This window comes from Bos indicus, chromosome 15 (assembly GCF_029378745.1).
Source record: "Bos indicus isolate NIAB-ARS_2022 breed Sahiwal x Tharparkar chromosome 15, NIAB-ARS_B.indTharparkar_mat_pri_1.0, whole genome shotgun sequence".
Taxonomy (NCBI): Eukaryota; Metazoa; Chordata; class Mammalia; order Artiodactyla; family Bovidae; genus Bos; species Bos indicus.
The window spans coordinates 38118268-38141646 of NC_091774.1; positions in this window are offsets into that span (position 1 = coordinate 38118268).

Below are 23379 nucleotides of genomic sequence, written 5' to 3' on the forward strand. Positions count from 1 at the left end.
GCCTGACCAAGGACCAAGCCCTCTGCATTTGGAGCATGGAGTCTTAGCAAGTAAGCCATGAGGGAAGTCCCAAGATAATTATTTTAGGTAACAAAAAGTGTTTGATCAAATAATTTATGATTTTTAAAATATCTTTGACTATCCAGTAAGAAGAGAACATATATATATATATATATATATGTTCTTGAATATAGAAGTACTACTTGATATACTAACACAAATAAACAAATAAATAAGATTCACTATTATTTATAGATGATAAAATTGTCTATCTGGAAAGCCCAAGCAAATAAAAATCCAACAGAATGTTTTAAAATTTGTAATTATCCTAACTTTCCTCTGGAAAAATTAATGTGTGAGAATCACCAAGAGCATATTGAAAAAGAGAAATATAAAGGCACCTTTGCCCTACTAGTTGTTAAACTGTCTTACTGATATTTATTGAGTGCTACTTTGTGCCAGGCACGCTGTTCTGTGTGTAGCGGATTCAGCAGATTAAAAAAATAGACGTATGCTTATACATGTGGATTTTACACTGTCCACAGCATGGGGCTTCCCTGGTGGCTCAGATGATAAAGAATATGCCTGCAATGCAGGAGATGTGAGTTTGATCCCTGGGTTGGGAAGAGCCCCTGGAGAAGGCAGTGGCTACCCACTCCAGTATTCTTGCTTGGAGAACTCCATGTACAGAGAAGCCTGGTGGGCTACAGTCCATGGGGTCGCAGAGTGGGACACGACTGAGCAACTAACACACACAGAGCAGAGTGTACAAATAATAAACCAAATTAAGTCAGAAAATACATACAATATAGTGGATAATGAGTGATAAAGAGAAAACAAGCAAAGAAGAAGAGAGAGGATCAGGGTGTGTTGGCAGGCTGAGGTACAATTTCAGAAAGGATTTCCAGGGTAGTCCACATTTGAATAAAGATCTGGAGGTGATAGGGCCATTGAATAAGAAAGGTACAAGCGGGGCCAAACATCTGGGCATATTGGTGCTGGTGGATGCAGAATGAGGGATAGAAAGCCAGTGGGAGGAGGAAGTAGGGCTTGAGAGGAGGCAGAAATTAGACTGGTGATGAGAGAACAGGAGGAAAAACTCGGACCCTGTAAGTCATTGCATTAATCCAAGTGTTTGCTGACTCCTTGAGATGGAGCGTCAATGAAATATTTTGTGCCTACACGAAACATGGTCAGATCTATTTTTATGGCTAAGTCTAATCCTCACAGTCACTTCCAGTCATTCTTTCGCACACAAAAATTCAGTAATGCTTCCAAACACATGCCCACTCCCAAACCATAGGCACTCACAAAAAGATAGGGGCACCGGGTCATTGACGCGTCAACCTCAATTGTGCCAAGTGCACACGCGTCCATGTGCACATTTCTGAATGAAAATAAACTGCTTCCAAGAAACCTGCAACGACTTAAGAATAAGCATGCATGGTAACAGCTGATTATGCAGCACCTCCACCATTCTACACTCTGCTTAACAGGTTTCTGGAACCCTTTGAGCTACTGCTCAAAGCCCTTCTGGAAGATCCGAGTTCCTGTCTTACTGTCCACAGAGGGTAGAGTGCAAAAAAAATAGTTTCTCACAATCCCAGGATCACCACACACACACACACAGTGCATGATCCACAGCAACATAAGAGCCTGCAAGCGCAACAACCACAGCAGCAGCATCAGTGGGTTGAGGAGGAAAGAACAGAACAGGTAGATAGTTCTTCTAGTTTTACATGCTGAGTCACTCAGCTGTGTCTGACTCTTTGCGACCCCATGAACTGTAGCCTGCCAGGCTCCTCTGTCCATGGAATTTTCCAGGCAAGAATACTGGAGTGAGTTGCCATTTCCTACTCCAGGGGATCTTCCCTATCCAGGGATCAAATTCATGTCTCTGGCACCTTCTGAATTGGCAAATGGATTCTTTACCACTGCACCACCCAAAAAGCTCAAAACTAGTCTTGGATATCCCATGAGTGACCCAGGTATCAGTGTCTGGAAGCCTCAATATTTTCTTCAACACACTTGTTTCGAGTCATATTTCTTTCCAGTGTAGTAGTGTGGTAACTCGTCTCAGAACACCTAATTTCCAAGATGTTCTTGTTCAAACCCCAGGTGCCTGCAGGGCTACAAGAAAATGAAATCTTAGAGCTGGGGAACTGGGTGCCTGAAAAACTCCCTCTCCTCAGGGCGGACTGACAGGGCATCTGGGGACCATGGGAATGAAAGAAATGGTTGATAATGTGCAATGCACTTGGGCACAGAGCCGGGAAAGAAAAGACATGCAAGGGCTCAGAACAGCAGATTACAGGCTCAGTGTATTGTGGAGTCTAGAAGCAAAAATTGGGGGCTGAGAACCAGACCAGCATTTAGGGGCCCAGCAGTAAGACCAAATTGGTGACCACAGCATTGCAGATACCGTGCAGCATATAAGTGGGCTCTGCCACTTAAGATTGTTGTAGGTGAGGCTTTAAAACTCAGGTGCAAAACAGTTTTGCCAAAGTGACTTCCAAGGCATGAAGTTTCTGACACGTCAATATTCTGAGATCATTTGTAACTGCATATATCAGTGGATTCCCTTTTCCTATTGAGAGAACCATTGCTTTAACCAGTGCAATGGTGACTGCAAATGGTTAAGAAAGGGTGACTTTGTTGTTCAGTCAAGCAAAGTCATGTCCAACTCTTTGTGACCCCATTGTACTATAGCATGCCAGGCTTCCCTGTCCTTCACTATCTCCCAGAGTTTGCTCAAACTTATGTCCATTAAATTGTTAATGCCATCCAACCATCCCCTTCTGCCATCCCCTTCTCTTCCTGCCCTCTATCTTTCCCAGCATCAGGGTCTTTTCCAATGAGTCAGCTCTTCGCAACAGATAACCAAAGTATTGGAGCTTCAGCTTTAGCATCAGTCCTTCCAATGAGTATTCAGGTTTAATTTCCTTTAGGATTGATTGGTTTGATCTCCTTGCTGTTCAAGGGACTCTCCAGAATCTTCTCCAGCACTACAGTTCAAAAGCCTCAATTCTTCAATACTCGGACTTCTTTATGGTCCAACTCTCACATCAGTATGTGACTACTGGAAAAACCATAGCTTTGAGTATATGGGCCTTTGTCAGCAAAGTGATGTCTCTGCTTTTTAATGCGCTAAGCTTGTCATAGCTTTTCTTTCAAGGAGCAAGTATCTTTTACTTTCATGACTGTAGTCATTGTCTGCAGTGATTTTGGAGCCCAAGAAAATAAAATCTGCCACTGTTGCCATTTTTTTCTATTTGCCATCAAGTGATAGGACCAGATGCCATGATCTTAGTTTTTTGAATGTTGAGTTTCACCTTCATCAAGAGGCTCTTTAAAAAAAAAAAAAAAAAAAAAGGCTCTTTATTCCTCTTTGCTTTCTGCCATTAGGGTAGTGTCATCTGCATAGCTGAGGCTGTCAATATTTCTCCCTGCAATCTTGATTCCAGCTTGTGATTCATCCAGTCCAGCATTTCACATGATGTACTCTGCATATAAGTTAAATAAGCAGGGTGACAATATACAGCCTTGATGTTCTCCATTCCCAATTTGGAACCAGTCCATTGTTCCATGTCTGGTTCTAACTGTTGCTTCCCTCCTTTTTATGGGTTTCTCATGTAAGGTGGTCTGATATTCCCATCTCTTTAAAAATTTCTACAGTTTGTTGTGATCCACACAGTCAAAGGCTTTAGTGTAGTCAATGAAGCAGAAGTAGATGTTTTTCTGGAATTCTCTTGCTTTTTCTATGATCCACGGATGTTGGCGGATCTAACAATTTAATCTCTGGTTCCTCTGCCTTTTCTAAATCCAGCTTGTACATCTGGAGGTTCTCAGTTCACATACTGCTTGAAGAATTTTGAGCATTACCTTGCTAGCATGTGAATAGAGCACAATTGTGCAGTACTTTGAATATTCTTTGGCATTGGCCTTCTTTGGTGTTCTCACAGGAGAAGATGAGCATACAGCCTTCTACTCTACCATCTTGGAGTCTCCTAGGGCAACTTTAGAAGCTGAATATGTAATCATGTCACTTTGTGGACTCAGAACTCTACTCCTGAGTGCATGTATGCCTTGAGCCATTAAATTGTATATTCATTCCTCACTTTTTGAAACTATTCAAGCTACAGAGGACTGGTGGTGTGAGGTAGGAATCATCAGTGTCTGTACCCAGAGGGTTCTAACTTAGCCTCCAGCCATTTCAAACTTTATTTTAAAAGTCAGTATCTCCAGATAGGGAGGGACTCAAATTAACTATCCCTCAAGTACTCTGATTTTCTAAAAAGTCCCTGATGCTAATCTGGGGCAAGTTTAGAAAAAACAAAAACAAAAAACTTTTCTTTGGCACTTAGCACCATGTCTTGCACACCAGGTGGCACTCACCAAGTGTTTGCTGATTGAATGGAAATTAATTTCCTCTGACAGATTTACCAGCCAATCTCACCACTATTATATGGCTCTAATCCCAATCTGCAGAGAATTCTGACTTAGGTAGGTAGAGCAGCATTTGCTTGCTCTTTATGAAGTCTAGGGTCTCTAATATGAGATATAAAACCATTCTCCTCTGAGCCCATCTCTGATTTACAAAGTGAACAGACATTTAGACCTTACTACATGCAGATGGTTTATATTACATCCACCCAACACTGTAGCACTAAACAGAGTGTGATCTAACCAAAGTCACCAAGGAAAGTACTAATTTTAAAATAGTTGCTTATTATTTGGCATTTGGTTGTACAATCTTTTTTCATAACTTTTAAACCTGGGTATCAGCACCAGGTAAAAACAATCCAGTTCAGAAAAAAAATCTTTACAATATTCTAATAAACTCTGCTATGACACTTCCATTCTTTTAAATTAGATCCCGGTGTTTTTAATTTAAAATGTTTTAGAAAGATGATTTCTCAGGGTGTGCCAGCCACCTATATTTGTTTGAAAAGTGCCTAATCATAGCAATTTGTATGGAAAATTAGTCAAATGCAGTGCATACACCTTTACTTTCTTAGAAAGATTAAACTGAATACAAATTAAATTATTTCTTGAAGGACATTGACACTGTCATAAAATTATTACTTAATCGGCTGGCATGAGGGGTTTCCCTGGTGGCTCAGATGGTAAAAAACCTGCCTGCAATGTGGGAGACCCAGGTTCGATCCCGGGGTCAGGAAGATCCCCTGAAGAAGGAAATGGCTACCCACTCCAGTATTCTTGCCTGGAGAATTCTATGAATAGAGGAGCCTGGTAGGCTATAGTCCATAGGGTCACAAACAGTCGGACATGACTGAGTGACTGATACCATATGATATGGTGCTGGCATGAAGACAGTGCTGCTCTGAGGGTTATAAGATGTGTAGGGTCTCCTGGTAGTATCTCTAGCCCTAAACTAGACAGTATCATGCAGTCAGTTCTTTTTGATGTCTAATATCCATATAATTTTGTGGTTATTCTCTTTCATTTCTTCTTTTTATCAGGTTGTCAACTGTCCCTTCTTGCTGGTAGCATTATAACTGTATTTCAGTTCAGTTCAGTTCAGTTGCTCAGTCATGTCTGACTCTTTGTGACCCCATGGACTTCAGCACACCAGGACTCCCTGTCCATCACCAACTCCCGGAGTTCACTCAAACTCATGTCCATTGAGTCCATGCTGCCATCCAACCATCTCATCTTCTGTCGTTCCCTCCTCCCGCCTTCAATCTTTCCCAGCGTCAGGGTCTTTTCCAATGAGTCAGTTCTTTGCATCAGGTGGCCAAAGTATTGGAGCTTCAGCTTCAGTATCAGTCCTTTCAGTGAATATTCAGGACTGATTTCCTTTGAGATTGACTGGTTGGATCTCCTTGCAGTCCAAGGGACTCTCAAGAGTCTTCTCCAACACCATAGTTCAAAAGCATCAATTCTTCGGCATTCAGTTTTGTTGATAGTCCAAGTCTCACATCCATACATGACTGGAATACCATACTGGAAAAACCATAGCTTTGACTAGACAGACCTTTGTTAGCAAAGTATTGTCTCTGCTTTTTAATATGCTGTCTAGGTTGGTCATAACTTTTCTTCCAAGGAGCAAGCATGTTTTAATTTCATGGCTGCAGTCACCATCTGCAGGGATTTTGGAGCCCCAAAATATAAAGTCTGTCACTGTTTCCATTGTTTCCCCATCTATTTGCCATGAAGTGATGGGACCAGATGCCATGATCTTAGTTTTCTGAATGTTGAGTTTTAAGCCAGCTTTTTCACTCTCCTCTTTCACTTTCATCAAGAGGCTCTTTAGTTCTTCTTCGCTTTCTGCCATAGGGTGGTGTCATCTGCATATCTGAGGTTATTGATATTTCTCCCGGCAATCTTGATTCCAGCTTGTGCTTCATCCAGCCCAGTGTTTCTCATGATGTACTCTGCATATAAGTTTAGCAACTGTCTGCTGCTGCTGCTGCTAAGTCGCTTCAGTCGTGTCCGACTCTGTGCGACCCCATAGACAGCAGCCCACCAGGCTCCCCCGTCCCTGGGATTCTCCAGGCAAGAATACTGGAGTGGGCTGCCATTTCCTTCTCCAGTGCACGAAAGTGAAAAGTGAAAGTGAATTTGCTCAGTCGTGTCCGACTCCCAGCGACCCCATGGACTGCAGCCCACCAGGCTCCTCCATCCATGGGATTTTCCAGGCAAGAGTACTGGAGTGGGCTGCCATTGCCTTATCCAGCAACAGTCTACCCACTTGAATTTTCATGTGGTGTGCAATAAAACTAACAACAAAGCAAAACCAACAAAATCCAAGCAGTCTAGGAACAGAGATCCTGTAGTTATTAAGTGAGAGCCTACAAACACTGGTCAAGCAATATTAGAAGGATCTCTGTGGTCATCTGCTCAGTTAATCTGTATATAGGAACATATAAATAAAGCTTTGTGTGAATACATAGCAAACAGTTCCTGAATCAGTATTTAGGAGTGTTTTTCATCCTGTATAGCTCTTTTCATCTTGTATAACTGTAACACTATACCCATTAAACTACAACTCCCCATTCCTGGCAACTACCATTCTACTTTCTGTCCCTATGACTTTGAGTACTTTAAGTACCTCAAATAAGTAGAATGATACACTACTTGTATTATTTTATTGATTTCTTTGACTTAACATGAGGTCCTCAAGGTTCATCCCTATTTGTAGCATATGTCAGGATTTTTTAAGGCTGAATAATATTCCAGAATCTTCTTTTAAGGATGAATAATATTCCAGTGTATGGATATGTATTTTGCTTATCTACTCATTGATGGACACTTGGGTAGCTTCCATGTTTTAGCTATTGTGAATAATACTACTATATACATGGGTGTACGAATATCTCTTTGATATCTTATTTTCAGTCTTTTTGGCATATACCCAGCAGTAGAAATGTTGGGTCATATAGTAATTCTATTTTTAATTTCTCTAAGAAGCTATCCTACTGTTTTCCACAGTGGCTGTAACTTTTTACACAAAGGCCATACATGTATAGCTGCTGCACATTCATTTACATTTACGTTATGCACTAAAAGTGTACCAGGACTCTAATTTTTTCATTTTTGCCAACATTTGTTTTATTCTGAGTTTCTAAATAGCATCCACACTAATAGATGTTAGGTGGTACTTGCTTGCACTTTTGATTAGCATTTACCTCATGATTAGTGACGTTATACATTTTTTATGTGCTTACTTGCCATTTCCATATCTTATTTTGAAATGTCTATTCAAGTCCTTTGGCCATTTATTGATGTTTGACTTTTTGTGGTTGAGTTTTAGAAATTTTCCATATGCTCTGGATATTATTTTCCTTATCAGATATATGATTTACAAATATTTTCTTCCATTCCATGGATTGCTATTTCACTTTGTTGATAGATTCCATGAATAAAAAATTTTCGTAAATTTTCATGAAGTCAGAGTTGTTCATTTTTTCTTATATTATCTGTGCCTTTTGTGTCATATCCAAGGAATAATTGTCAAATCCATGTTGTAAATTTTTTCTCTTATGTTTACTTCTAAGAGATATGTTTCTTTAGGTCTTACATTTAGGCCTTTGATCCAATTTGAATTAATTTTTGTACATGGTGCTAATTAAAAGTATAACTTCATTCTTTTGTATGTGGACATCCAGTTTTCCTGGCACCGTCTGTTGGAAAAACTGTCCTTTTCCCATTAAATGGTCTTTACCTTCTTGTCAACAGTCATTTGATTATACATTATTACAAGGGTTTATTTCTGGGCTCTATTATTCTAAATCATTAATGAATGTCCTTTTCCTAGTACCACACTGTTTCTGATTGCTGTAGCTTTGTAAGAGGGTTTTTTAATTGATATGTTAAAGCTTTTTTACTGATGTTTAATTGACAGGTAACATTGGTTTCTGGTATATAAGATAATGATTTTGATATTTGCATGTATTGGAAAAGGATAACTGCAAGTCTAGTTAAAATTCATCACACTATATTATTACAGTTTTTTTTCTTGTGATGGGAACTATTAGGGTCTGCTCTGCTAGGTCTTTCAAATATATAATATGGTTGTTAACTATAGTCACCATCTACGTTGCATCTTCATAACTTTTTAATTTCATATATGAAAGCTTGTACCATTGAACTCCTTTATCGACTTCGCCTATTCTCTAATCCCCACCTGTGGCAACCACCAGTATGTTCTCTGTGTCTGTGAGCTATCTGACTTATAGTGCCCTCAAGTTTCATCCATGTGGTCACAAATGGCAGGATTTCATTTCTTTTAGGGCTGAGTAATATTTCATTATATATATATATATATATATATATATATAATGAACAATGGGTTGCACATATTTTTTCACATTAGTGTTTTGGTATTCTCTGGATAAGTACCCAGAATTAGAACTGCTGGATCATATGGTAGTTCTATATTCAATTTTTTGAGGAACCTCCAGACTGTTTTCCATACTGGTTGCACCAATTTTAATTCCCACCAACAGTGCACAAGGGTTCCCTTTCCTTCACATTCTTAGCAACACTTGGCATCTCTTGTCTTTCTGATAATAGGCATTCTAACAGGTGTGAGGTGATATCCTATTGTGGTTTTAATTTGTATTTCACTGATTACAGGTATTGAGTACCTATTTGTTGGCCATCTACATGTCTCTTTGGAAAAATGTCTGTTAGGTTCTTATACCCATTTCTTTATCAAATTTAGTGTTTTGGTTTGGCTTGGTTTTTGGGAGGCTCCACATGGCTTGTGATATCTTAATTCCTCAACCAAGGATTGAAACCTGGCTTTGGCAGTGAAAGTGCAGAATCCTAGCCACTGGACTGGCAGAGAATTCCCCCACTCATCATTTTCTTGACTTTCTGCACACCACATCTTCCTCAGTGTTTGCTGGAGTTTGTATTTGGTTTCTTTCTTCCTTTTTTTTTTTTGGTCATTGTTGTTAGTATAAGCTGAATCTGTGCTGAGGATCAATCTGAGGTGTAAACAAGATCTTCTCAGGTCTGTCTTCTGAATTTTTCCCTGTTCATGCATGGTCACTTTCTAATTTCCCTGTATATGTAGTTGTTTTTAATATCCTTGTCTTTAATTTGTTTTCCCACAGGAAAAACAGAATATTGAAGGATACAGAAAAAGTGGTAGCCTTTTAAATCTCTTGGCAGTCATTCTGTCAGAGAAAAAGGGCTGGCAACAAGGGGAGGTGAAACAACAATGGCCCTCAGGCCTACTTCCTTAAATCGACAGAAACTCTCCTTGAAAAGACCTGATGGTAGGTATACAAAATATATGTATGTGTGTATGTATATATATGTGCTTTGTGTATGCTTTGTATATATATATATATAATGCTTGAGATATATATATATATATATATAGATATATATATATATATATATATTTAAAACAACTATCTTAGAAATGCCCAGGACTTCCCTGATAGTCCAGTGGTTAAAATTTCACACTTCCAATGCAGGGGACACAGGTTCAATAACTGTGATAAAACCAGTTATCCCTAATCAGAGCACAGATCCCTGATACTTATAGAACAGGGTCTTTTTGGTCCTCTCTGTTTGCAACCTACTCCAGGAACACCCACAGCTAACTGCCACATAGTTTGGGGATGGGAGATTGGTAGCTATGATCATGATAAAAAATGGTATTGGCTAACATAAACTTCAGTTTTCAGTCCCAGTCTTCCCTTTGAAGTTGCAAGCCTTCAACAGACTCCAGAGTTCCAAAGTAATTACATTAGACAGGTTTACCAGCCCAATTGTTGGCACTGTAGGGAGACAGAGACCTGGTACTTCCTACTCTGCCACCTTCCCAGAATCCTCCTCCAGGTCTTTTGCAACAACAGACAGGCAAGTTAGGGCTGGGTGTGAGTGAAGAGCCTACAGACACTGAGTGAGAACTTAGTAATGGTTAGGATAGCAGTAATGAATTGTTGTGATGCCTGTTTCAATTTTCCAGAGGCTATTTTCTGGGTCTCTTCTTCTCAGTCTTACCTGGTTTAATGGAGGTCATCAGGCAGGGGACACCTGACAAGTAAGTGTTTTGTAGTTTCTCTCAGGAACCACAGTCAAGGTAAAAATGAAGTATGTGGTGTGAGAAGGGCTCAGTGATCTGGGCTACAATCTTATAAGGATAATAGGGCCCTGAGGACATGAGTAGCAATTGTGTTCCTATTACTAGACAGATGTCCTTGTAGCTGGTGTGATATCAGCTAACTTTCAGATGTCAGATTTTGTATTGATTTATGTAATTCAAAGTCACTTTTTGGCATCAAAAACCAAAAGGATCTTATAGGTCTTTTGGAAACCCCTCATCCCTGGGTCAGTTGTCCTCTGAACACCATAAGCAGTGAGCAGTAGTCACAAACACTTAAGCAATCAATGCCTAACTTCTCTTCAGCACCAGTAAGTGCCATCCACAGCAAACCTCCAGTTAAAACAATACCATGAAGAATGGACTCCTGGAGGATACCAAGGGCTAAGCAGAAATCACAGTTTTAGAGAAGGGTTGGTTTCTTCTTTTCTAATTTATTTTACGGTCAGTCTGGGACAACTTTTTCCTTTTACCTCTCTCTCAGGAGTTCAAGAATTTTCATTGGCCAAAATACTACTAAGAAACCCTTTCTGCTTTCTCTTTGGGAAGATAGAGAGGGGAGGTTGTTGAAAAAGTTTATTTCTACTTCTGTTTGATACAACTACAATCCAGATTGCATAATTATCTCTTTCTTTTACATCAGACTATAAGCACCATTAAAGCAGGAATGGTACTGCCTATTTCACCCCTGTATCTAGTGCATAGAGTATCAGTTCTGTTCAGTTCAGTCGCTCAGTCGTGTCCGACTCTTTGCGACCCCATGAATTGCAGCACGCCAGGCCTCCCTGTCCATCACCAACTCCCAGAGTTCACTGAGACTCACATCCATCAAGTCAGTGATGCCATCCAGCCATCTCATCCTCTGTTGTCCCCTTCTCCTTCTGCCCCCAATCCCTCCCAGCATCAGAGTCTTTTCCAACGAGTCAACTCTTTGCATGATGTGGCCAAAGTATTGGAGTTTCAGCTTCAGCATCAGTCCTCCCAATGAACAACCAGGACTGATCTCCTTTAGAATGGACTGATTAGATCTCCTTGCAGTCCAAGGGACTCTCAAGAGTCTTCTCCAACACCACAGTTCTAAAGCATCAGTTCTTTGGCGCTCAGCTTTCTTCACAGTCCAACTCTCACATCCATACATGACCACTAGAAAAACCACAGCCTTGATTAGATGGACCTTTGTTGGCAAAGTAACGTCTCCGCTTTTTAATATGCTATTTAGGTTGGTCATAACTTTCCTTCCAGGGAGTAAGCATCTTTTAATTTCATGGCTGCAATCACCATATTCAGTGATTTTGGAGCCCCCAAAAATAAAGTCTGACACTGTTTCCACTGTTTCCCCATCTATTTGCCATGAAGTGATGGGATCAGATGCCATGATCTTGGTTTTCTGAATGTTGAGCTTTAAGCCAACTTTTTCACTCTCCTCTTTCACTTTCATCAAGAGGCTTTTGAGTTCCTCTTTACTTTCTGCCATGAGGGTGGTGTCATCTGCATATCTGAGGTTATTGATATTTCTCCTGGAAATCTTGATTCCAGCTTGTGTTTCTTCCAGCCCAGCATTTCTCATGATGTACCCTGCATATAAGTTAAATAAGCAGGGTGACAATATACAGCCTTGAAGTACTCCTTTTCCTATTTGGAACCAGTCTGTTGTTCCATGTCCAGTTCTAACTGTTGCTTCCTGACCTGCATATAGGTTTCTCAAGAGGCAGGTCAGGTGGTCTGGTATTCCCATCTCTTTCAGAATTTTCCACAGTTTATTGTGATCCACACATCCAAGGCTTTGGCATAGTCAATAAAGCAGAAATAGATGTTTTTCTGGAACTCTCTTGCTTTTTTGATGATCCAGCAGATGTTGGCAAGTTGATCTCTGGTTCCTCTGCCTTTTCTAAAATCAGCTTGAACATCTGGAAGTTCACGGTTCACTTATTGCTGAAGCCTGGCTTGGAGAATTTTGAGCATTACTTTACTAGCATGTGAGACGAGTGCAATTGTGCGGTAGTTTGAGCATAGAGTATACTATGCTCAAAAACACTTTTGAATGAATGAATGAATTTCTACTAGAGATAAAGAATATAAAAAGGCCAGTACAAAAGTCCTCAACACAATTTTGGGGAGCTCTGCTTAGTGCACTATAGGAGTGAGGAAGAAATGGCTTAAAAGCCTTCTAGATATTTCTAGGAGGTTCTGAAAAATGCCAAAGAGTAAGGAATCTGTCTTAGGAGAAATCATCCTTCTGGTAAGTCATAATAGTATTTATCCAGTTGTCAAAGTTGTAGCAAACACTGAAAGAAAATTGATCTAAAATCCGTCATTTCTGTACTAAGAAGGAAAGATCAACTAAATACTGCTAGTCCTGTTCATTGGCAATTCATGTTGACATTAAAGGAAATACAAATATTAAAAATTTTCAAGTGCCTCCTAAGCATATACTCTAGGAGTTTTGTTCTGTTTTTGTAATTTCTAATGAAAACATGGAAATGGAAAACTTCATCTGATTCAACTCAAAGGATATTACAATAACCTATTATGATCATTGCAAAAGAATGTATCAGACTCTTGGCTTCTATGAAAGAGCAGACATCACCTAGTATGTATCCCACCACAAAAAAAAAGAAAAAGAAAAAGAAAGAAAGCCAAGGGAAAAATCTGATGAGAAAAGGGACCTCAAAATGTTTTTCAAAAATTGAAAGTTAAAAATTGAAGTTTAAAAAAAATTTCTACATTTTGCCCTAAAAATTTCCAAGCAGTCTAGAGAATGATTATATCAGCATCATCTGGGTATTGATAAAGACACGTATTCCTATTCAGAGGTCCCAATCTGTGTCACATGAATCTGAAACTCCAGGAGTGGAGTCAGATGTGAGCAATGAATAGTTTCTACAGTTCCCAGGTGATTCTGATGCACAGCCAGTTTGGGGAACTAACTCTAAAATGTCAGAGTCTTCACAATGTATCTTTTTTACCCTTCTTTCCACTGGTTGAGGTCATCTTCCCGCAGCTTCCTGTGATTTTGTTTACCTACTAGCAAAATTTCTGTGTTTCCTTTTATCTACTAATTCCTTACCTTAATACAACATTTAATCAGAGTGTGTTATCTTACAGAACCATGAAACTGAGTTGGGAGAAGCCTGGAGAAGAAACAATAAGTGAAGTGAAGTCGCTCTGTCGTGTCCAACTCTTTGGGACCCCATGGATTGTAGCCCACCAGGCTCCTCCATCCATGGAATTTTCTAGGCAAGAGTACTGGAGTGGGTTGCCATTTCCTTCTCCAGGGGCTCTTCCCGACCCAGGGATCGAACCCAGGTCTCGCACATTGCGGGCAGACGCTTTACCGTCTGAGCCACAAGCAGAGACATATAGAAAAGCTAGATACTGCAAAATAATGAACCTTGTCTACTATAAACTTAGATACTTTACAAAAATGCACATATAGACCTACGGTTATAACCTAAAACTATGTTACAGGTAATGGAAATATTACTAACAACCCCTCCCCTCTCCCTTCCTCTTACTTCTCCTCTAGCATTTCAGTGACTAAGTACCAGACTACCTCAGCTCCAAGAGATGGGCTAACATAGACACTCCCAGAAAACACAGCCCTTCCTAAAAACCAACAAAAGGGCGTTAAAGGGGTTATTTTACTACCTCTGCTATTAATATACTTTGGGCATTATGCTATGCTATGCTATGCTATGCTGTGCTGTGCTGTGCTATGCTTAGTCGTGTATGATTCTTTGCAACCCCATGGACTGTAACCCACCAGGCTTCTCTGCCCTTGGGAGTCTCTAGGCAAGAATACAGAGTGGGTTGCCATGCCCTTCTCCAAGGGACCTTCCCAACCCAGGGATCGAACCCAGGTCTCCTACACAACAGGTGGATTCTTTACCATCTGAGCTATCAGGGAAGCCCAAGAATACTGGAGTGAATAACCTATCCCTTTTCCAGGGGAACTTCTGGACCCAGAAATTGAACCAGAGTCTCCTGCATTGCAGGTGGATTCTTTACCAGCTGGGCTACCAGGGAAGCCCACTTTGGGCATTAGGACTTGTTTATTCTTTAATACACAGCAGTATTAACTAAAATGCACAAACAGAACAATGGCTAGACAATCTGAACTTGTCTAAAGACTGATGGGCAGGGAGCTCTTCTCTCTGTACTTCCTTCCCTGTCCCCTCCCCCAGTCCCCCCCACCAAGTGAACAGTCAGCTTACACTCCAAGACAATTCCATGCCCCAAATACAACCATTTCTATGAATGAACAGAAAAAAAAAATACTTAAAAGGTGTTTAACTCTCTACTTTCAAAATAAGTTGTATACTTTTACACATCTAGAAAAGCTAGATGTTTCAAATAAGGATTTAAGCTTGTCCACTATACACACATGTAGTAGCACTGAATACAGTGCAGAGGCTATCGTCTCAAAGTGTCATCTAAATAGGACTGCTCTAGCCAAGAACCCTTCCCATTTTTTCATCTCTATCAACCCAGTGGACAACTCTAATAAGCTTCTGTAATGCTTAGAGATTTTAACAATTTCACTTCTACCAGTCGTTTTCAGAAGTCTTTCCTATGAATTTTAACATCAAATGTACACAGTGTATTTATTGACTACTTGTGTCAGACACTGGCAGCCTCTCACATCTGTACATGACCACTGAAAACATAGCTTTGACTGTATGAACCTTTGTTGGCAAAGTGATATCTCTGCTTTTTAGTACACTGTCCAGGTTTGTCATATGTTAAAATGCATAACCTCACATAAAATGTTCAAGACTAGGCATCTGTAGACCAAACTGTGAACCCTAAAAGGAACTGATCTGAAAGAAGACTGTGACATCATTAATTAACACACTAATGACAAAATCACACAGAGATGGCAGGCAACCAAGTCCAGAAAAGGGAGAGCCAAACTGAATTAGTCAGAATGTTTGCAGCAAGCACCAGGGGGATGTAGGTGCAAGCTATGTCTCATAAACCAAGATAATAGGATCTTCTCTTTGGTAAAGATCAATGACTCAGACTGTTATGGCTCCTTTGCCCTGATTCTGTTCTCTCTAAACAAGTTATTAAAGCATGAAGAAAGAAAACTGATTACCTTTGTACCCTGCTAGATAATTTAAATGCTTAATGCTTTTTAATTCCCTCAAAACAATATGAAGTAGACATTATTGTCCCCATCTTCCAAGTGGGAGTCAGAGACCTTCAAGAGGTTAAGCAGCAGTAGCAGAGCTGGGATTCAAACCCAAGTGTATCTGATGCTCTGACCCAGTCCCTTTCCAAGACCAGAGGGTGGGTATGGAGAAAATGACCCTCAGCCCACTGTCCTCTCTATGCAACCTACCTTATGGGGACTCCTGGCAATGACTGGATCACTACTCTCTGGGTTGTACTTTGGTGCATTCATTGTTTAAAGGCCAAAACCTCACTTATCTTTTGAAGACAACAATCTCTTTTGTGAAAGGACAAAAGAGTGACTCCCTGACATCCATTTCCCTTTCTTTTGGTTACCTTGATTATTGTTGGGTATTTGTGCCAACTTTGCCAACTTTGGCTGAAGTTGATTTTATTCTTGGCCCTTGGAAGACATCTGATTCAGACCAGTGAGACTACTCTCTGACCACAGATTTTTGGTGACAAGGTGTGAATGCTGGCAAATTAGACAAGCATAGGATTCCTTTGCTGGGAGCCTCTGAGACATCTGCCTCTTTGCTGTTGTTTGTTGGGGACAGGTAGTTAAGATATCCTTTTTTCTTTTTTTTGCCTGGGATTGGAATGAGAAATCATCTAGCACAGTGATATGTATGAGGAAGCAGGTGGGTGCTATATTCTTTGCCCCACTGGAGTGAAGTCAACTTTTGGAGAAAGTGCCATGTGCATCAGACAGATCAAAGTAAACCAAGCTTTTGGTGTAAATCTCTTTCATTATTTAATCCAGTTTGAATTGGTTTTCACTTACTTACAACTGAAATCATCTTCACTGACAACTTCCAAAGTAACTTTTTTGAAAGTCAGTGAGTAGGGTGACCGTATAATTTATTGTTTAAATCAGGACCACTTACAGAATAAGGGAGAGCTGTTAATCATACATGCTGGTTACAGGTGACAAGAGCAACATACTGAACAAATGGGAATGTCTGGCCTTTCTGCCACTGAGGTATATGCAACTTGCAATTCTGTCAGTCAGTAAGCTGTGAACCTTTGGACAAGTACTCTGCTCTATAGATATCAGCTTTTTATGTAAAAATAAAATATAATATGTGAATCTAGGTAGTTTCTCCATAGTCTATAATATTCAGAGCTCCTTCTTGCCTTGGAAGTCAGAAGATAGGAGGAGGTAAAGAAGGATTCCCCTTACAGGTTTCAGAGGGAACAGGACACTGCTGACACATTGACGTCTGAGTTCAAGCCTCCAGATCTAGGAGGCAATAAACTCCTGTTGTTGTAAGTCACCTAGTTGGTGGTACCTGCATACAGCAATCCTAGGGAGTGAATACAGGAGTTAAGATGTTGGTCTCAGGATTCTTGGCTGCCCATGACTACTTTAAACATGTTTTTCTTTCATTTTATGTTTCGGCTTAAGGTTTTGTTTGGAAAGCAGGATTTCATTGGTGAAACAAACATGAAACCACAGGTATAGCACTTTGAGGGTATACTGAAATTTGGACACTTTCAGTTACAAATAACCCAATCTGAGGTCAGATGTCCTAAATAACCAAAGAATTTATGGCTCCTATAAATTAAGCCATATAAATTTAATATAGATATTTATTATATATACTATAAATTTAAGGTCTAGAGAAGATGTGAGGTTCCAGTGCCATTTGACAGAGATTTTGATCAAGCCTCTGACTCCATTTTTCTGCACTTTCTGGCAGGTTATCATGCAAGGGTTCCATTCTCAAGCTGCTCCTGTTTATGGTGGCAAATGACTGCATAGTTCCAGCTTCACCTTATGGCACACTATGCAGAGTTGTTGTTGTTGTTGTTGTTGTTAAGTCACTAAGTTGTGTTCAATTCTTTGTGACCCAATGGACTGCAGCTCACCAGGCTCCTCTGTCCTCCACAATCTCCTGGAGTTTGCTCAAATTCAGGTCCACTGAGTTGGTGGTGCTATCTAACCATCTCATCCTCTGCCACTCCCTTCTCCTTTTGCTTTCAATCTTTTCCAGCATTAGGGTCTTTTCCAATGAGTCAGTTCTTCACAAAGATGGCCAAAGTATTAGAGCTTCAGCTTCAACAACGGTCCTTCTAATGAATATTCAGGGTTGATTTCCTTTAGGAGTGACTGATTTGATTTCCGTGGACTCAAAGGACTCTCAGGAGTCTTCTAGGAGAAACAATTTTGATCAGGAATCCCCAATCAAGGCCTTGAGGTTCTCACCAATTGGACCACACCCGAGCCTGCACTGATCACTTGTGTTCTGACAGGCCAGAAGGATTCACCCTGATTAGCTTAACCTAGTCTTTCCATTAGTCTTTGCTACTACATAACAAAATACTCCAAAATTTAGTGTCTCCAAACCACCACAATTTATTAGTTCATGAGCCTGTGGGTCAGGTATTTGGGCAGGACTCAGGTGGGATGGCTCACTCTCTTCCATGTGGTATTGGCCAGGCTCACTCAAGCATTTAGGGTCATTTTGCAAGCCGGCTCAGGGCCAGACAGTCCTGCAGGGTTTTGGCCCCATATCTGCCAGTTGTCTGGGCCGCCTCAGTTCTCTTCTGTGTGTCCTCTCTACCCAGCCAACTTGGACATGTTCTCATGCAAAGAGCACCTCCCGAAGATGAGAATAGAGGCTCAAGGACCCTTGACATCCAAACTTGAGACCTGTGCAATGTAACTTCTGTCATATTATATTGGTCAAAGCAAGTCCCCACCTCTTGATGGGTAAATCTGTAAGAATTTGTGATAATTTAAAATCATCACACCCATCCTTACAGTGGGGGAGGGGGAATCATTTTCACCCAAACCACAGAGCTCCTAAAAAGAATGGACATTAGGGAGAAAATTGGTCAGAGACTACAGAAAAGGCTAAAAGGTAGGTTGAAATTAATTGTGAGGGGCTCTGGATGCCTTGCTAAGTAGACTTTCTCTTTTAATTTGTGGTTCTCGCTCTGTTTCTGTGACAACATAATTAATGATTCTGATGCATTCTCATTAGGAAACATGACTTAAAAGTGAGTCACCATGGCTGTTTTTCTCAACCTGAAGACTGGACAGGAATAATGTTTCCTAGGTGGGGGCTTCATGCTCCTTCCTCTTGGGAAGTCGGGCTGCCTTGGTTATAACTCACAGTTCCAGGCCCTGGGGAGCCACTGATGTCTTGTTCCCAAGTGCAAGGGAGAGTTCTGCTCTGAAATTCAGTGTTAAGGTGCTCCTGTAACAGCTCTGAGTTATACTTGCCACTTTTCTTCATTTCTCCTACTATGCACCTATGCTACTAGTTTGGGATTTTCTCGCTTCCAACGGTACACAATTCCCAGAAGAAACATTTCTTCCTGTTGGCCAAGTCCTTGGGGCCCATTGTACTTTTTCCTGCTTTCTGGCCTCAACTGGGACAGCCCCACTGAACACAATGTGTTTGGATATCAACCGGAGGATTGACACCATCCAATTCTCTTTCCTCCCAGAAATCTCCTTCTTGCAATGACGTGGTCTTCAGTGACCAAGCAAATGAACCTGAGCACGGTGACAAGGGGATCTTGTCAGGGCGGTCTCTCTGAGCTGCAGCTCCAGTGAGTGTCCTGCCATGCGCACGCATTTATCTCTGCTGCTGGGCTGTAAATAATTTGTAGAAGAAACATGGGATTCACCTTGTTTGTGTTGAAAATAAATATTTATTGAATGAGGGATTATAATGTACCAATAAAAAAGATAATCCTAAGTAGCATCCCTCTTGATGGAAAGATTATGGACATGAAACATGTTTCGTGATCTGTGACTCCTCAGAGTCCTGGTTCCCAGGAAGCAGACATCTTAATCTTGGCTCCTCCCACACACTAGTGGAGGACACTGGAGCCCAGAGCAAGGGTTTGGAACAGAAATTGCCTCTTAAACTGAGGAGGAATAAGGCTCTAAGGAATCTTTTCAGACATAGGGAAGAGCAAGGGTGAGTATGCGGAGGAGGAGTGGGAAAGCGGGAAGAGGAGAAGGATGTAGAAAGTGAGCAGGGAGAGGAACTCCCATCACCTCCCCTGGGGCCCTAACAGGAAATGGATGGAGCCTGAAGCCAGGGTTCTGCGGGGCTCTTTGCTGCACATCCTCACCTGGAGTGTCTAGTTAACAAGAAGGACTTGAGGCTTTCAGTGTTTCTCACTTAATACAGCAGCTGCTTTGACACCCACTCCATTTGGACTGCTCATTTCTGTTCCTTTATCCCATTAGAGGCAGCCCTTGCTCATCTCCATTTGGCTAAGGAGCCTGGGCTCTTGCTAAAAAGGGAGGTATTGACAGAAAATCTTTCAGTTTTAGAACCAGGAACAAGGGCAGCTTCTGCCATTGTGTGACAGGCTAACCTCAGGATAGCTGAAAATGACTGGGATTATTTAATCTGCAGGCTATATTAGGGCTGTCAAAAAAACATGGACAGTAAATATTGTGGAAAGCAGTTAAGGAGTGTGGCCTGACCTTCAGCATCAGCCCTAGGACAGGGAAGAGGCACTTGAGAAAAGGTGATGGAAGATGGGGGTTGAGTGTAACTGGCAGAATAAGACAGATTGGGTGTTCTTCCTTCATGCATGTCCCTCATGGACTTCTAATATGTTGATTCTCAACTTTGGGTGCTCGTTAAATGAATCTCATGGGACTTTTGCAAACTGCTGATACCGAAGTTCCACCGTTTTCTCCACATTTTGATTAAATTGATCTGGTTTGTGTCCTGGGCATCAGGTTTAGGAAGCTCCCCAGGGGAGAAGGCTGTGAAAGGAAATGGAGAGATCGTAGCATTTCATCGTGGAGTACCCAAAGGAGCCCTCCAGAACAAGGTTTTCAGGTGAAGCAGCAGGCCAAGAGGGAAAGGTCATCTACCTGCATTAGTGACAAAAAAAGAGCTTTTTCTCTTTTTTATCTGTTGAATTCCCAGGCCAGTTAATTTTTCCAGTTCCTTTTTATTTTTTTACTTACTTGTCACCTGGTCTTGGTGAAGTACCTGCTTTCTTACCCATCAAATGAGTACTGTCACCTAATCTACTCATTTTCTATTATTGCCATGAATATCAGGGTTCATGAAGATACTGTGCAAACAGTATAGAGGGGAGAAAAGAAACAGCAGAGATATTTCTGCACTCCATGGCTTCCCATGCCATCTCAACTGCATTCAAAGGGCAAACTCTACTCAGATCCCATTCCCATTGCAGGACTCTTGCCTACATCTCCAGCTTCAACTCCTGTCATTCCCCACTGTGTTCACTGTGCTCTAGCATCAATGGCTTGCTTTCTGGGCCAGGACACACTGAGTCCATACTTCCCTATGCAGTTTCTATCTCCTCCACCTGATTGCATGAGCCCTACATTTTCCTGTGTAATCTATCGTTTCTTATGGTTTTGTCACAACTGTTAATGGCCATGGGCAAAGAAGTGACTAGTCATTATGGAATTAGAAACAAGAGGTATTGAGTTGTGAATAAAAAGGAAGGAGAGTTATAGAACAGATGATAAGAAAGGAGTGTGGAGTCAAAACTTAATTTTTGTCATGGAGGAGAAATTTGAACACATGTATGTCTCTCAGGGAGGAGACTAAAAAGGGAAATATGTTATGTGGAGGAAAGTGGGATAGCTGAAGCAAATTCCCTAAGCCCCCTTTAAATGTAAAGTTTTGAGATAAAATATTTTAATCCTAAGGATTCTGGTTCTCACTTAGTTTCCTTTTTTCATGACCACTTTGTGCCTCCTGTAGTGCAGTGCAAATATCTCTTTACCCACCGAGTGTCAACTGTGAGCTCACTGGGCAGAGAGGAGTGGTCTTAATTATAATTGTATACCAATGCTAAATATAAAAAAAAAGCCCCCATAATTAATGAATAAATTTATCTGTTGCCTTTTTTTCTAAGTGACATGGGTATCCTGAAACAGCATGGAATCCTTAGTAAATGGGTAAGGAGGAGCTATGAAAAAGAGGTGGCAATGAAGTTAGAGGGTTGTGTAGATGCTAAAAAGAAACTTTACCAACTTCGTTTTTTGAAGAGAAGCAGAAAAAGCAAATGCAATCTATTTTGTCTCTTCTCTTATAGTCCATGACTATATTCTGGTGTATTCTACATAGTTAAAATCAAAGCGTCTACATAATTGGATATTTTGTTTTATGAAACATTGTTTTGAAATACTCCTTGCTGTATCTCACATTCTTCATAATTATTATTGTGAGAGATGCAGAATATTCCAACATTTAAGTGTTCTCAATTTCTGCTATTTTTAAATGCTGTGATGAAGAGCTTCATACATAGGAATTTGCCCTTTTTAAAAAAGTTATCTCCTCAGTTTAAATTACAATGAATCAAATCACTGAGTTGAAGAGTATCAATATTTTTATGACTCCAATACATACTGCCACATTCCTGCTTTATATTCACTGTCAAAGATATTCATCAATTCACTATAAACAATGGTACTAATATTATTACCTCTTCCTTGCCATATTAACTGATACAAAAACATAGTCATTTAATCTGAATTTTATTGAAGCCTGAGCATTTTCCCATTTGCTTACTATCAGTATTTTGTTCTGTTTATGTCATTTGCCATTAACCAGGCCCTTGTGACATTTATATACATTAGTATAAGGTTTTTTGTTTTATACATAATAATTCATTTATCTAATGTTTGAGACAAATACTTTCCTGCTGCTTTCATTTTCACCATGATTAGTTTTTTTTTCTTGTTTTAATTTTATTTTAAAACTTTACATAATTTGTGGATATTGAAGAATCCTTGCATCCCTGGGATAAAGCCCACTTGGTCATGGTGTATGATCTTTTTAATGTGTTGTTGGATTCTGGTTGCTAGAATTTTGTTAAGGATTTTTGCATCTATGTTCATCAGTGATATTGGCCTGTAGTTTTCTTTTTTTGTGGGATCTTTGTCAGATTTTGGTATTAGGGTGATGGTGGCCTCATAGAATGAGTTTGGAAGTTTACCTTCCTCTGCAATATTCTGGAAGAGTTTGAGCAGGATAGGTGTTAGCTCTTCTCTAAATTTTTGGTAGAATTCAGCTGTGAAGCCATCTGGACCTGGGCTTTTGTTTGCTGGAAGATTTTTGATTACAGTTTCAATTTCCGTGCTTGTGATGGGTCTGTTAAGATTTTCTATTTCTTCCTGGTCAAGTTTTGGAAAGTTGTATTTTTCTAAGAATTTGTCCATTTCTTCCACGTTGTCCATTTTATTGGCATATAATTGTTGATAGTAGTCTCTTATGATCCTTTGTATTTCTGTGTTGTCTGTTGTGATCTCTCCATTTTCATTTCTAATTTTATTGATTTGATTTTTCTCCCTTTGTTTCTTGATGAGTCTGGCTAATGGTTTGTCAATTTTATTTATCCTTTCAAAGAACCAGCTTTTGGTTTTGTTGATTTTTGCTATGGTCTCTTTTGTTTCTTTTGCATTTATTTCTGCTCTAATTTTTAAGATTTCTTTCCTTCTACTAACCCTGGGGTTCTTCATTTCTTCCTTTTCTAGTTGCTTTAGGTGTAGAGTTAGGTTATTTATTTGACTTTTTTCTTGTTTCTTGAGGTGTGCCTGTATTGCTATGAACTTTCCCCTTAGGACTGCTTTTACCGTGTCCCACAGGTTTTGG